The sequence below is a fragment of the Oncorhynchus kisutch genome, linkage group LG23, assembly GCF_002021735.2.
Source record: "Oncorhynchus kisutch isolate 150728-3 linkage group LG23, Okis_V2, whole genome shotgun sequence".
Lineage (NCBI taxonomy): Eukaryota > Metazoa > Chordata > Actinopteri > Salmoniformes > Salmonidae > Oncorhynchus > Oncorhynchus kisutch.
In genome coordinates this window covers 27,292,810-27,308,985 of record NC_034196.2, presented here as the reverse complement: position 1 = coordinate 27,308,985, position 16,176 = coordinate 27,292,810, and the positions used below count along the sequence as shown (strand labels likewise).

The 16,176-nt window shown below is 44.5% G+C and overlaps 1 protein-coding gene across 4 annotated transcripts in view; it reads left to right on the top strand.

Moving 5' to 3' along the window:
- lhfpl2a (LHFPL tetraspan subfamily member 2a) overlaps window positions 1–16,176 on the top strand; it is a 65,550-nt gene that overhangs the window by 33,510 nt on the left and 15,864 nt on the right. Inside the window, exon 1 of one of the 4 annotated variants that reach the window (XM_020458555.2) lies at window positions 9,641–9,727. The exons of the other annotated variants lie outside the window; for them this stretch is intronic. The gene's annotated coding sequence lies outside the window, so the exon portion shown is untranslated. Of the gene's footprint in view, window positions 1–9,640; window positions 9,728–16,176 lie in introns of those variants that run through there. 4 annotated transcript variants of the gene reach the window in all.

Here is a 16,176-nt window from a genome sequence, read left to right as displayed (position 1 = left end):
CAGAGTTACACATGGAATAAACAAACATACAGTCAATAATACAGTAGAAAAAGTCTATATACAGTGTGTGCAAATGAGGTAGGATAAGGGAGGTAAGGCAATAAATAGGCCATGGCGGCGAAGTAATTACAATATACCAATTAAACACTGGAGTGATGTGCAGAAGATGAATGTGCAAGTAGAGATACTGGGATGCAAAGGAGCAATATAAATAAATAAATACAGTATGGGGATGAGGTAGTTGGATGAGCTATTTACAGATGGGCTATGTACAGGTGCAGTGATCTGTGAGCTGCTCTGAAGCTGGAGATATGAGTCTCCAGCTTCAGTGATTTTTGCAGTTCGTTCCAGTCATTGGCAGCAGAGAACTGTAATGAAAGGCGGCCAAAAGAGGAATTGGCTTTGGGGGTGACCAGTGAGATAGCGAGTGCTATGGGTGTGTGTTGCTATGGTGACCAGTGAGCTGAGATAAGGCGGGGCTTTACCTAGCAGAGACTTGTAGATGACCTGGAGCCAGTGGGTTTGGCAACAAGTATGAAGTGAGGATCAGCCAACGAGAGCATACAGGTCGCAGTGGTGGGTAGTATATGGGGCTTTGGTGAGAAAACGGATGGCACTGTGATAGACTGCATCCAATTTGTTGAGTAGTGTTGGAGGCTATTTTGTAAATGACATATTGCCGAAGTCGAGGATCGGTAGGATAGTCAGTTTTACGAGGGTATGTTTGGCAGCATGAGTGAAGGATGCTTTGTATGTGAAATAGGAAGCCGATTCTTGATCTAATTTTGAATTGGAGATGCTTAATGTGAGTCTGGAAGGAGAGTTACAGTCTAGCCAGACACCTAGAATATGTGGACAACTATAAATACCTAAGTCAGAACCGTCCAGAGTAGTGATGCGTTGGTGTAGTGTAACATGGATGGGACAGGTGGGTGTGCGTGTGTCAGACACTAGAATGAGAGCAGTAGAAGTATTTGCCCGAGGGTGTGACTGTAACACTGTTCTTTGTCTCCAGGTGAAAACCCTGTCACATCTAAGTTACCCCCGAAACCAGCCAGACAATACCTACACACGTCTACATCTTTTACTTTCTCAGCTTCTCTTTCTCTCCTCAGTTCCACTTTTCTTTCTACCTCCCTCCTCATCTTTCTACATCTTTACCCCCCCCCCCCCCCCCTCCCTTTAATGTGTTTAGCTGTGAGCGGGAAGGGTTGCTGGGATCAGAGGTGATATCACTTGATACTCTAATTACTCTAGGAAAGCTGAGATTCTTAGCCAGTGTACTCCCCCATACCTCTGCGGACCAGGGAGTGCTTACTGTTGATTGGAACAGAGTATAAGGTTTTCCTGGGAGTACACAGTCCCAGGTCCGACCTGAGGGCCTTTGGTGTAAAGCATCCAGCCAGATTTCCAGCTAGCAGGAAGTCCATAGTGTTCTGTACTGGCGAGCTCAGTGGGAGAGTTGGTTACCCTCAGGCCAGTTTGTTTGGATTAAACTGCTGTCACCCCCTGGTCAGGACACAACCCCTCCAGAACAATATTAATCTACCCTGACTCCCTGTAGGGAAAACAGGCCTTCACAGAGGGTTTGGACTTGCCTTTCCCCATTCTGCGGTCATGTGAAGGGCTAAGGTGGGGCTGGAAATGGTTAAGTATAATGGGAACAGTGTTAAGGCCGACAGAGCCTATTGGTCAGTGGGAAATGGGGTTTTAAGACCTTACCAAAAAGCAGTGTTTTGATGGTCAGTGTCTGGGTGTTGAATAGGTTCCTGATCTCTACTGGTCTTTGTGAGAGCTGCTGTATACTGCGGAGGATGTTATCTGGGTTTGTTTGGTTGCTTTTCTCCACCTCTTTAGTGTGTGTGTGTGTGTGTGTGTGTGTGTGTGTGTGTGTGTGTGTGTGTGTGTGTGTGTGTGTGTGTGTGTGTGTGTGTGTGTGTGTGTGTGTGTGTGTGTGTGTGTGTGTGTGTGTGTGTGTGTGTGTGTGTGTGTGTGTGTGTGTGTGTTTTCTATAATCCTCTCCAATGAGAATCAGTATCACCTTCACCAAGTATTTACACATACTCAGAATTTTATGTAACACTCTCACCAGGCTTGAATTTGACTCTCACGATATTACCTTACTTTGAATATCTGAACAGCATGGGATATTAGGTGAGAAGGACATCTCCAATAAGAATCTATTGTAAACTCGCTAGGGTGATGACAACTAGGGGATTCACTTCCGATAGAATGATTATGGATTTTTTTATTTTGTAAGGATATGCTTTCCCATGCATTCAATTAAACAGTAAATGACTCCACCAATGCAGCAGACATAAGGTTCAAGATGTATATTATCACATTTTCAATGTACCAAATCAAAAGAAATGAAAATGATAAACCCCAATGATTTTTCGCCACCCATATTCAAATGACTTGGAAACTTGCTTAAACCCTTTGGTGGGCATTGGAGCTATCACACATAAAGTCCCGAAGCACCCCACCGTTGGGGATACTCACTACTTATAGATATTTCCTCAGCGCCGTGCAGGTCTCCACATAAGATCCATAGCAAGCACAGCTATCAATGCAGACAGTACTCCTTAGCAGCAACAGATATAACCATGGATACTTGAACTCGTTAATCTTCCACAAGCAATTCTCTCCAGGTCTCGCACAATGCTAGGCTAACCTCGAGCTGTCAAATACCCCCACGATGTGACGGTAACTTCAGTCTCTACTACGTCTTTCTTAGCAAAAATAATAACTCTTATAAAATCAGTATTTCCCTTCAAAACTCGGTAGATATGGGTTTTGTTTTATTTGTATCATCTTCTTTTATAATTTTTCTTCACCAACACTGATAATGTCTCTCCATCTCTCTTTCAAATTCTCTTTTCCCAGGCCTCCTGTTATCCAGGTCAACTCTCCCATTGGCCACAGCTTAACAAAGCTACCTTATTGGTCAAAACTTAAACTTAAAAGTAAACCAACCTATTCACTTGCACATTAAATAAATATTTCTTCAAAATAAATACATTAACGACATTACAAATTAGGAGCAATTCGATCACCTTATAATCGAATCTAATACCAATTCATTATAACAAATAAACTCTATACTTGGTTTTAGCAAGGGTATTACATTTACTTGGTGATATGTTGCTGCTAGTTATAGGCAACATGTAGAGACAGAATACAGATTACTGAGTTTAAACAAAGTTTACATACATTATATACAACTAGGTAGAGTGAGCATAGAGCTATAAGAGAATGAGCAATATACAGTGGGTATACGGTTGATATCCAGTGGGTATACGGTTGATATCCAGTGGGTATATGGTTGATATCCAGTGGGTATACGGTTGATATGCAGTGGGTATACGGTTGATATGCAGTGGGTATACAGTTGATATGCAGTGGGTATACGGTTGATATACAGTGGATGTACACATTTACAGTATCAGTATGAATATCTAAATGCAGAGAGATGAACAGAGTGCAATGCAAGTTGAGTGCAGTTATTTTGTGTACAGTTCAGAGATGGATTGATGCGGTGTGCAGCATAGAGTGCATAGTCCTTTAGTCTCTGTGGGCCAGATGGCTGGTTGGTGAGGACCACAGCATAGTCCTTTAGTCTCTGTGGTTGGTGAGGGTCACAGCATAGTCCTTTAGTCTCTGTGGGCCAGATGGCTGGTTGGTGAGGACCACAGCATAGTCCTTTAGTCTCTGTGGGCCAGATGGCTGGTTGGTGAGGACCACAGCATAGTCCTTTAGTCTCTGTGGGCCAGATGGCTGGTTGGTGAGGACCACAGCATAGTCCTTTAGTCTCTGTGGGCCAGATGGCTGGTTGGTGAGGACCAGCATAGTCCTTTAGTCTCCGTGGGCCAGATGGCTGGTTGGTGAGGACCACAGCATAGTCCTTTAGTCTCCATGGGCCAGGTGGCTGGTTGGTGTGGACCACAGCATAGTCCTTTAGTCTCCATGGGCCAGATGGCTGGTTGGTGAGGACCACAGCATAGTCCTTTAGTCTCCATGGGCCAGATGGCTGGTTGGTGAGGACCACAGCCCGGGGGAAGAAACTTTTCAGGTAGCGGGAGGTTTTGGTCACGAGTGAATTTCTGGAGGTGGGGACCGGGTGGGAGGGGAGGATCTTTCCTGCACGCTTCCTTGCCCTGGAGTTGTGCAGGACCTCGACGGAAGGAAGGTGGCAGCTGATGACCTTTCTGCAGACCATTGCACTTTACCCTTGCAGAAGGCAGACTCAGACCCAAACCAGACTATGATAGAGGAGGTGAGGATGGACTCAACGATTGATGCGTAAAACCAGATCAGGATTGACTGGGAGATGTTGAGTTTTTTCACCTGCCACAAGTAGTCCATCCGCTGGTGTGCCTTCTTGGTGACCTCTGTGATGTTGTCTTCCAACTTGAAATTGTGGGAGGATTTGAAGGATTCAGCCGTGCTAACAGTTGAGCCATTAATCTCCAGGGGGAGAGATGGTGGGAGGAGTCTTCTGAAGTCAACCACCATCTCCATGGTTTTATCTGTGTTGAGTTTCAGGTTATTGCGACTGCACCAGGCCACCAGCCGGTCGATCTCTCCACGGTACATTGACTCATCGCCGTCAGTGATGAGACCGACCAGAGTGGTGTCTTCTGTAAACTTGAGTAGTTTGACAGGTGCGATATTGGAGGTGCAGTCATTGGTGTAGAGTGAGTGAGTAGAGGTGAGAGCATGCATCCTTGCAGCGCTCCGGTGCTGAGGGATAAAGAGTCCGAAAGGTGTTTTCAAAGCTTCACGTGTTGTCCTGTAGGTCAGGAAGTCAGTGATCCACTGACAGATGGAGCTGGACATGTTCAGCTGGGAGAGTTTATCATGTATCAGTTCTGGGATGATGGTATTGAACGCAGAGCTAAAGTCCACAAACAATAACAATTTTGGTTATCGAGGTGGCGACGTAGTGTAAGTAAGCCCGTGTTTACAGCGCTCCGCTCCCCCTCCATCGGGACAGTATCCCTGCACATTGTAAATATGGTACTGGAACTGACCCTGTATATAGTGTACTTTATCATGCTCTTATTTCTAGATCTTGTGTGTTTTTGTTCTACCTTGTTATTTTCAATACTACATTGTTGATTACTGCATTGTTGGGGTTAGAGCTTGCAGGAAAAACATTTCACTGTACTAATGCAGGTGACATTAAAACTTGAAACTTGCTGGTTGGCCACACACTTTGACAATGCCAGACTCCGATATGTCAGATACGACTTCTATGAATTGTGAGTGGAGGAGTCAAGCGCAGAGAGCAGGTAATTCCGTACGTGGATATTTTATTCCAAAGACAGTGGAGACACGGACATGCAAAACACAAGGGTGCATGAAACAACCAGTCCAAAATACACAGGACTAAAACTGCCCGGAAAAATATAGATCACACTAATACACCAAAACCAAATAACAGAGAACAAGCCCGCACAAATACCCAGCGGGCCTAGTGCCCTTAAATAGCCTACAAACAAATACTAACTCAAAACAGGTGTACCCAATTAAACCCAATAAACAGAAACAAACGGAAAGGGAATCGATGGCAGCTAATAGGCCGGCGACGACGAGCGCCGAGCGCCGCCCGAACAGGAAGAGGCACCATCTTCGGCGAGATTCATGACAAGATGGTCTTTGTTTTCCAACAGACTCTTAACCTCCAAGGTGCTGGGCTCGACAGGCTGGTGGTGTTACTGTCAATATAAGAAGACACACCCGGACCACCCTCCAAGTCTCTTTCCTGTACTAGGTTTGAGTATTGAGGCCTGGCACCCTTACCCTCATACAATTCAAACACATATACACACGATGGAGGAAAGGTGGGCAGGAACTCAAAAGGAAAGGTGTTGAGACCTCTGTGACGGGTGGATCCCACCACTGCCTGTCAGCTGAGAAAACACCTGGGCGAGTTGAGCTCCCCATCGTTTTCTCTCCCTCTTTCCTCCTCTCTTTCCTCTGTTTCCCACGGTCTGAAGCAGTACAGAGACTGTGTTTACGACTCCTCAGACCTTAGTACATTAACAGATACACCCATGACACTGTTTCTGCTCCTAACAATGCTAGACAGTCACTACACTCAGCCCAGGACACCTAACTATCTTAGGTGCTAATGGAGTTGCCGACTGCTGAAGTTGAAGTATTGCTTTTGCCTGTTTAGTTTGCATTGTGAGAGTCCAGCAGTTTTAAATTCCAACAGGAATGAGAGGCCTATTAGGTGTCCTGAAGAGAAGGAACCTAAGAGGTGCTGAATGGCTGGACAGATGGATAGATGGATGGTTTATTTTTCAGGGGAAGTTTGTTTTGTCCTTCCGATGGCTTTTCGAGGCTGTCGTTATGTAATGCTGGAATGTCTACTAGTGAAGGAATCATTCAGGTAATCCTAAGCTTTATTGCAGACGTGCTCTGTAGGATAACATTCAGTTATCTAACTTCTACATAAGCTCCTCTCGCTGTCCCTTCTTCATGACTGAAAGACCGTTCCAGATATTTACTGTTCTAGGCCTTTTTCTATCAGTGTTGCACTAGCAAATGGCTTTGACAATGAAAAGACTCTAATCTGTCTTTTAGTTATCAACATTCTCAGCTTAATTGAGCAAACAATAGTAGGCATATAGCCTATCTTATTGGCGCCAGCGGAGAGCATTGGCCATATCTCCGGTGAGTGCGCACTGCACATATTCACTCTTTATTATTATTGGGTCAGTGCCACTTAAAAGTTTGTTTTTGGACAGTAATTTCCTCTCCCAGTTTAGATGGACGTCACATTATATTGGTGTCTCCCCTTCTCATAGGCCTATTATATGGACAAAGTAGTTTTTATTGATATTTTTGTCAGTATCAGCAGAGTAGGCTACCCTGTAATTTTTCATGTTAAAAAAGATTCTGCTGTCTCCAGTCATATAAAGTGTAGTAGAAATGCATGAAATGTGTTTTTCCAACCAAAGAAAGAAGAAACCTATCTGATATAGCCCATAGTCTAGGCCTCTATCCATGCATTGAACAGTCTTTTTGGCGAATAGGGATTGAGTTACATTATTAGCCTAAATATGACTATCCAATCTACTCATCACATTAGGAATAGTAGGCCATCTTACATAAGTCTGAAAATGTGATGATGCATGGAATGCTTTATTATAAAGGTGAATTTTTCTGGTGAAAATGAGCTTCCCCAAACTTGAAACTGACAAGCTGCCTATGCATGGGATAGAGATATTGCTTTTTGTTACTCATCTTGTTGGCTGAGGAAAAGTACATATGGACAGTTAGTGCGCAGTAAGGACACACGTCATTGCATCCTCGACTTGCATGTTCTGTTAAGATGAATTGTCATCATCTAAATGTGATTTATGTCATTCCGAGCAATGTGAATGGACACCCTTATAAGGTTATACACTAAATGCATATGGGTCCCCAAATTTCTCAAATGTCCGGTAGATTAAAAAGCTGCTGGTCAAATGTCCGGCGCCACATTTTCATAACGGAAACCCTGCCCCAGAGCATCTTTAACGTGTGTGTGTGTGTGTGTATGCTTGTACATCTTTACCATATTACTCCTCCATCTGTGTGTGGACTCAGACATGCAGGCGTGGCCTTGGAATGGCCAGATGGCCATTTGCTCTCTCCCAAGAGTATGATGTGTGTGTGTGCATGTGTGTGTGTGTAATCGTCAAGGTCTGGTTGCATGTAGAGGATGCCAGTGGATCCATTCATCATTGTACAGTATATTTGGCTACTTTGGGCCCCAATAGTGCTCAACTGCTAACAGACAGTACTGTATACTATCCTGTATAGGCTGCTTCTATTGGAGATATCAACACTCAGTCCAGACCTCAGTGTTGTGGCCCCTTCCATAAACTCCATATCAGAGTCTTTCCATCTTCTTTCCATCTGCCTATCTTTCCATCTTCTTTCCATCTGCCCATCTTTCCAGATTCTTTCCGTGTGTCTGTCCATCAGTTTCCACTGGGATTTTATGGGGGGGGGGGACTCTGGATAACCTCATCACGCTGGCTGGACATGCACATACATACACACACACGCACATACACACACATACTCGCACATATACACACACACAGGCACTACACTGATCTAAAACACATGTGGACGAGTATAAACTGCATGGAGTCATATGTGAAGCACGTCTGGAGATCTGGCGTGTCGGGGGTCCAAGGAGAGGGTTGGGAAATCCTGGTCTACATTGACTGCTTCCTTTCTTTGTCTCACTATATTGCTATATAGTTATTCCAGGGAGCAAAGTCAGCAAACTGCATTGATCTGGTCAGCCTGTTGTCTAGCAACCTGTTTTCTCTTTTTTTCTTTATCTTTCCTAAGAGCTCATCCCTTCTCTCCTGGTCTGCATAGATCTATGTGATACTATTGATTGGTCTGTGTCAGGAAAGACAAACGACGTGTGTGTGTGTGTGTGTGTGTGTGTGTGTGTGTGTGTGTGTGTGTGTGTGTGTGTGTGTGTGTGTGTGTGTGTGTGTGTGTGTGTGTGTGTGTGTGAGATGGACATTTTAACATCAGCAAGCTAAAATAAAACGAGCAGAGGGGGAAGTTGGAAGAGGCTTTTAGAATGAGCTCTTTTCGGCTGAGAGCAGCAATAAAAGCAGGTCATCATCAGTGTGCTACTTTAGACTGAGACCATGCTGCATGGCCTTTTAAACAGACCTTTCACCTTTCTAACACACAGTAGATATAGGTCTGTAGTATTTATAGAGGCTGGGTAAAAGAGGGGTCTATATTGGGCTGGAGATGAAAGCAGATTATAGTAGCAGACATTGTGAACTGTTCTGTGGCTCTGCTATCTCAAGTGGATCAATGCATGGTTTCTCTAACACCCTTCTCTGCTCCACTCTGAAAGAAGCTCTTATCCATCATTTTTTTCATGTGTTGGATAAAAAATCTCCAGAAGCTTCAGGTGGATCAGAAGAACCGCTGACCTAACCCCAACCATAGGAAGGTTATTAAACTGGCCAATAGGAAAGGCTTTGGTCGTGTGTGTGTGGGTTCTCATATGGATCTAATTTCTTCCACTGTGACAGAAAACAGAGCAGCTTTCACTTTAATGTCCACCCATTGGAACATTAGGCTGGCTGAATGGGGGCTCCCATCACCAACACACAAAACTTTGTCAGTCCATCCACCCTTCAGTCCGGCCGCCCGTCTGCCTCTGAGTCAGTCAGTCAGTCCTGGCTGTCATTCAGTCTGTTTCTCTGGCCGAGTTATGTTACTGGAGGCCATAAGGTGATGTAACCTGGGATTGTTCAGGGCCGTATATTGCTTTTTAGCGGCAGCAGCTTGGCTAGCAGTCTGTGCATGTGTATGAGAGAGTGCACACACACACACACACAGACACAGACACAGACACAGACACAGACACAGACACAGACACAGACACAGACACACACACACACACCACAGAGGGTGGCCCTGTGCAGCTGGCTGCAGCGTTTGTTGTTTTAACCCAGATTCTGGGCTGAGCTATGGTCACCATGTGCACCCTCTCAGGGGTGTGGCCTCGTCATCTGTCTGGCAAATCACTGCAGGCTGTGAGTCCAGGGGGAGGGGTTAGGGGAAGAGCTACAGACTGGGGTCTCAGTGAGAGTTAGTTAGCGGTTGGGTGTGTGGAGACCAGTGGTAGAACCATCAAGACATACAGCAGAGCTGCACTGAAGGAGGAGAATATGGCCAACAGGTTGGATCATTTTGTTTCTCTTCTTCTCTTTGGTTTTGTGTTAGTTGTGCTACTCTTTCATGACAGAATATAACAACATAACTTGTTGTAAGGTTTACAATGATTCATTTAGCAAGTGAGAGTGCTCAATGCTCACATTTACCTCATAGTGTTTAGAAGACAGTTTCAAGTATTACTTTCCCTGATTGGAAATGTTTCCCAGGCCTAACAAAGAGGGTGACTAACGCTAGAGGATGTAAATATTATGTTCCTCATATTAATCATAATGTAACTCCAGTGTTGAGCAGGTTACACAGTAGCCCTGGGAAATGATTTTTTATATACTCTAATCATGCACTTGAAATTCAATGCAACATCCACTGTGATTATTCTTAGTCTTGTAAGCAATTTCTGGGAGACTATCTTTTACTAATCTATGTCAGATGAAAAATATTATCTGTGGTGTTGGGAATGTTGGAAATGTTGAGCACTACAATCATTTGTCACACAGCACTGACACAACTACAATTGTTAAGAGTCATATTATACTCTTAACAATTAATACCGGACGACAAGGCTGTGTGTGTGTGTCCTCTGATCTTGTGTTTACTCTTCATCATCCTGACTCAGTCATACACTAAGTTGTTTTCCAGTTGGTCTGTGGAAGTAGGCCATGGGAATGTTGTTGTGTTATATGTTCATGCTTTATGTGTTTAAAGAGGCAACATGAAGAGTTTCATTCCAAAACGCTATACATCCATTTTCAGATTGTGCTTTTATTGTTTTAAGAAATTCTGAAAGAGATTGGTGTATTTTTTCACTATGTAATCATGACATGGGGTTGTTCAATGACAGACATGTACAGTATTTGTTTAAAATCTATCACTTGATGGTTTCATTTCAGGGAGAAAAATAATCATGTCTTTTTGCTAAATGCTACAGTATATCCACCTCACTCTCAGAGAAATAAGTCGTACTGCTAGGTTTTACACAGTCAAATGTAACAAATAACTACATTTTTTTATGAAGAAATATACAAGTGATACATTTGTGACATCGATATGATAATTCAATATAGTAATATGAGATCTGTATGTAAAACATTAACCTTTGACATTTGAGTCATTTAGCAGACGCTCTTATCCAGAGCGACTTACAGTTAGTGCATTCATCTTGAGATAGCTAGGTGGGACAACCACATATCACAGTCAGATGTACAGGATATGAACATTCCAGCGAAACAATGGATGTATAGCATTTCACACAAAAAAAACACATTTTCATTCACATCTAAAATCTAGGAATATAAAATCAGAGAACAGTAATATTTTACACACACACATGAAGGTACCAATAAGCAATCATTTCTGATGATATAGTGTTTTTGAATTAAACTCTGCATATGTTTCTGAAGTTGCATTGCAATAAATAGGATAGCAACTGAAAGTGGTTTTCAGGGCAGGTTTCAAAAGTGAAGACTTTGAAAGTTAGTTAGGGGAACATCTAGAAACGTCCATACATTTGTTCCCCTGCCCTGAGTGGATGGACGAATGACTTGATTTGGTTCTTCTTAATGAAAACCTGATGTGTAGATCTAACTGTACAATATAGGCATTCCTCCATAGCCTCAGTGTATATGGGTGTTTGACCTGCAGTTGCCCCCAGTGAGTGGGAGAGAGAAGAAGAGAGAGATTGAGAGACCACCATGTACCACCCGCCACTAACCACCTCGTCTTCGACGTTTACCGTAGCCGTTGTGTTTCCATATTTCCTGTCAATGTTAGTCTGCTGAGGGACCTGCTGTTGAGACTGCATATCACTGTGTGACTCAGACATCTTGGTGTACCTTGTAGTGCAGATGAAGTGGAGCAAAGTGTTTGTGAACTAATGGGGATGGTAATGTGTACACACACTCGCACACAGACACACCCTAGGGTCTTTAAGTCTATGGTCACTGGTTCACTCTTATTAGTGTGTGTGTGTGTGTGTGTGTGTGTGTGTGTGTGTGTGTGTGTGTGTGTGTGTGTGTGTGTGTGTGTGTGTGTGTGTGTGTGTGTGTGTGTGTGTGTGTGTGTGTGTGTGTGTGTGAGATAGACATCATAAATCCAGTCATAGCCTAACACGTTTATGGTCTGGTCTGCTGTGCTTCACAGAGTGCTGGGAAAGTTCTGCTCATGGTAACAAACCACTTGAAGCTCTGCCTGTTTAGTGTTCTATCTCTAGGGAGAATATTGAAGTAGGCCATGTCCTAATATTACCTCAGAACAAAGTATACACAATCTTATCATACACTAGCAAATGTATTGACTGTAAGCAAGTTTTACCTTAGTTACAGATACTCCCCAGTCTGTCACCTTCTCTCTCTTACTTTCTCACTCTCTCTTTCTCTCCAGCAAACACACGCAAACTCTGCAATCAGGCACCCCTGTCTGTTGGGGTCAAAGGCCAAGTGGCCTAAACATAAAAGTGGTCAGTTGACCTGTCTCTGTGCTCCTTCCTCCAGCTGCTTTAGATTGTTTCTGCTTTCTAAGTGTTTTCAATCTCTCTCTCACTCTCACATATATTAGTATCTGCAACTGACCAGAAAATGACTCTGAGCCAGAGCTTTTCCTCTAGTGGTGTTTGAACTGGAGTCTGTGAAATATCACTGGTGTCAGAAGACATCTACAAGGATCTACAGAACATCATGGGTGGGTGGGAGTCCCAAAGTTGAAGAAGTTACTTGAAAAGTTGTTCTGCATCAAGACAGTGACTGAGCCATAAGCTTGGCTGTTCTTCAATGGTCCAGTTGACATCTGTGTGTTTAGTTAATACAGATATTTGTGTTTCATAAAAGTTATTCTGATCCTATCCTACACCACAGGGACAGCTGTCTGCGCCTGTTTTTATGACCTCACTAGACTTGGACACACACCACACAAACACGCATTCACACACAATCGCTAGCCGCCCACAGATCTATGTCATTCTGTCTGGTGGAAGGATAGAGAGGGGAAAGAGATGAGAGGGGGAAGAGGGAAAAAGAGGAGAGGGGAAAGAGAGGACAGGGGGAAGAGGGAACAAGAGGAGAGGGGAAAGAGAGGGAAAGAAACAAGGGAGGAAAGCTAGGGTTTGTTGATATTTCAACAGGACAACCGAGGTCAAGGTTTCAGTAATGCTGTCACTGTATCATCTCCCTATCACACACACACATACTTAATTAAACACACGCATACACACACACACACACACACACACACACACACACACACACACACACACACACACACACACACACACACACACACACACACACACACACACACACACACACACACACACACTGATCCCTCCTAGAAGGGAGTGTGACCTCATAGCAGAGTCAACTTTAACTATTATCCCTCTCCGTGGTGACCGGGTGCCAAGTGACAGGAACGACCCCCAGGAGGTTCAGATTTTTGGCGGCACAGGTCACCACTGGCCCCCTACTCTGCTCCAGGCTGCTCCAGGCACTCCTCGCCTAGCTCCCCAGACTGGAAGACTGGCCCCATGTCCCTCTAGCCTAGACTTTCCCATACCACCCCTCCCTGCCAACAAGACTCCACACACTGTCCAGGCTTAGGGATTCCCATGAGCTGGGAAGGGAGGGAGAATAGGAGAAAGGGCGGGTGGTGGTTCAGAGAATAAATGGAAAAATTGTGTGTGTGTGTGCCCATCTCTCCAGTCACAATGATCCACAATACCAGACACAGTTTTACTATTCACCGCTGTGCTCATGAGTCTGAACTCATGACTGGAAATGTTAGATGGAAAATGCAACACTAGTTCAAGCACACTGAGGACTGTGTTTCAGCACACTGAGGACTGTGTTTCAGCACACTCAGGACTGTGTTTCAGCACACCGAGGACTGTGTTTCAGCACACTCAGGACTGTGTTTCAGCACACTGAGGACTGTGTTTCAGCACACTCAGGACTGTGTTTCAGCACACTGAGGACTGTGTTTCAGCACACTCAGGACTGTGTTTCAGCACACTGAGGACTGTGTTTCAGCACACTGAGGACTGTGTTTCAGCACACTCAGGACTGTGTTTCAGCACACTCAGGACTGTGTTTCAGCACACTGAGGACTGTGTTTCAGCACACTGAGGACTGTGTTTCAGCACACTGAGGACTGGGTTTCAGCACACTGAGGACTGGGTTTCAGCACACTGAGGACTGGGTTTCAGCACACTGAGGACTGTGTTTCAGCACACTCAGGACTGGGTTTCAGCACACTCAGGACTGGGTTTCAGCACACTCAGGACTGGGTTTCAGCACACTCAGGACTGGGTTTCAGCACACTGAGGACTGTGTTTACGACTCCAAGATACAGGATCCAGATAGATCATGTTAATACAGAAGGTTTTACGTCCCTCTAGGTATGTGTGATAGAAAGAACGAGATAGGGAGATGGAAAGAGAGATATGGAGAAAGGGATAGAGAGAGGGAGGGAATGGTAGAAACATTCCTGTAGACCCAGATACTTCATTCAGATCTAGAGGCCCACTGAGAGACCTCAGCCTGACCTGAGAATGAAGTCATCAACAAGTGACTGCCTAGTCGATGATCTCATCAACCGTCGCCTGGTTATGCTGTTTAATACAGCTTGTGGTTTAAAACCTAGCAGCTTTTACATTGCAGTAATTTACTGCTGCATTAATGTTGTGGTAGAGCGTCTTTGTGCCAAGTTATCAATTAAATTAAATGTGTTTTCAGGTAAACTGAGGGTTAGATAAAGAAGACAAATGTTTGTGAAAGGCCTTTTGAAGTAAAGCCCTTGGGATTGGGTAAATGATTTTCTCCTGTAGCTAAAATCTTTTAAGATTGATGTTCTTGCCATGGGTTATCTCTCCGAGCCCTGGCGTTTCACAGTATTTATTGTTTATTAGTTTAGAAGGCCATGTTGTGAAACCAAGCCTGAGGGTCAGATTTCTGTATTGTCTAGAGATAGTGTGTGGGGTAGCCGAGTTGTGAAATTATGTCATGGGTTGTTATCCCACAGCCTTCTAGTGATAGTGATGATAGTGAATGGTGTGTTGTTAGATGGAGACAGTCAGATCATCAGAAGGTTATCTATTAAACTCTCCAGCAAGCGACAGACAGTGTTGTTTTGAGATGGATGTGGTTACCTCTCCCCCAGTAATGATGGTGTTAATGACATGTTCTTGTCACTGGGGTTATCTTTCTTTAGGAGGTATGTTCGTGAAATAGGACAGTAGTGTTCGTGAAATAGCTGTGATGGTGATGGTGACACTGGGGTTCTGTGAGTTCTGTAGTGGTGGTGTTTATGAAATGGCAGTGTCAGCAGGGTTATCTCGGCCAGGCTGACCCTAGGTCAGTTATGTGTTAGCAGCCTGGCTGTCCAACCACCACAGAGCTATCAGCCCTACATCACTGGCGTGGGCTATTTAATCTGAGATTGTTTGTGTCTGTTTGTCAAAGGATCCCTCATTCCCTCTTTCCACATCTCTTTCCTCTCTTCCCTTCATCTCTCCTTCTCCCCTATACATCTCACCCAGCTTCCTCTGGGACCGACACTACACAGACACCAGTGTTGGACCCAGAGTAGCTCCTCACACACAGATGCATGCACACACACACACACACACACACACACACACTCCCCTGGGAAGGGGAAAGGGGAGGAGCTGACCCTGTCAGTCAGGGAGCTCTGCAGGGGAAACCAAAACAGAGCAGAGCAGAGGAGTCAGGCTCCTCCAGGCTGGCTGACCAGGACTGCCCTCTCTCTCTCTCCCTCCTCTCCCATCCCTCTCTTCCTCTCCAGGCCTGGCTTTATGTAAACAAGAGGTTGTTGGTTCGTTTTAGACAAACCCTCTCCCTGTCTGCGGCCCTGTTGTCATAAGGTTCTCCCTGTCTATACGTTTCATCCACTATTACTCCCATTTACCATGGCTGTGCTATGCCACTTACTGTTAGTGTATGGTTGGTTATTTTAAACTACTGTGTTGGTCAATGACCAAGTTTCTTTGCTGATTAAAGTTAAATGTTGCCTGAGTTGGGAGGGGGAAAACACTGCTTCTGAAACGTTTGATTCCAACACTGCTAATCCGTCTTTCGAATGGGACATTAAATGGGTGTTCTGACTCTCTGTTGTCGCTAAAGATTCCATGGCACTTATTGTAAGAGTAGGGTGTTAACCCCGGTGTCCTGGCTAAATTCCCAATCTGGCCATCATACCATCATCCTTAGCTTCCAATTGGCTCATTCATCCCATCATTCATTCCCTGTAACTACTCCCTATGTCATTGCTGTAAATGAGAATGTGTTCTCAGTCAACTTACCTGCTAAAATAAGAGTTAAATAAAAAATAAATACATCATGTAACCGAGCGTTCTACCATGGTCTGCCCTTTCAACTGCCATAAATAATGATCACACACTCACCTTCTGTTCCCTTCTCCGCCCTCCCTCCTCTCTTTCTCCCCCCTCCC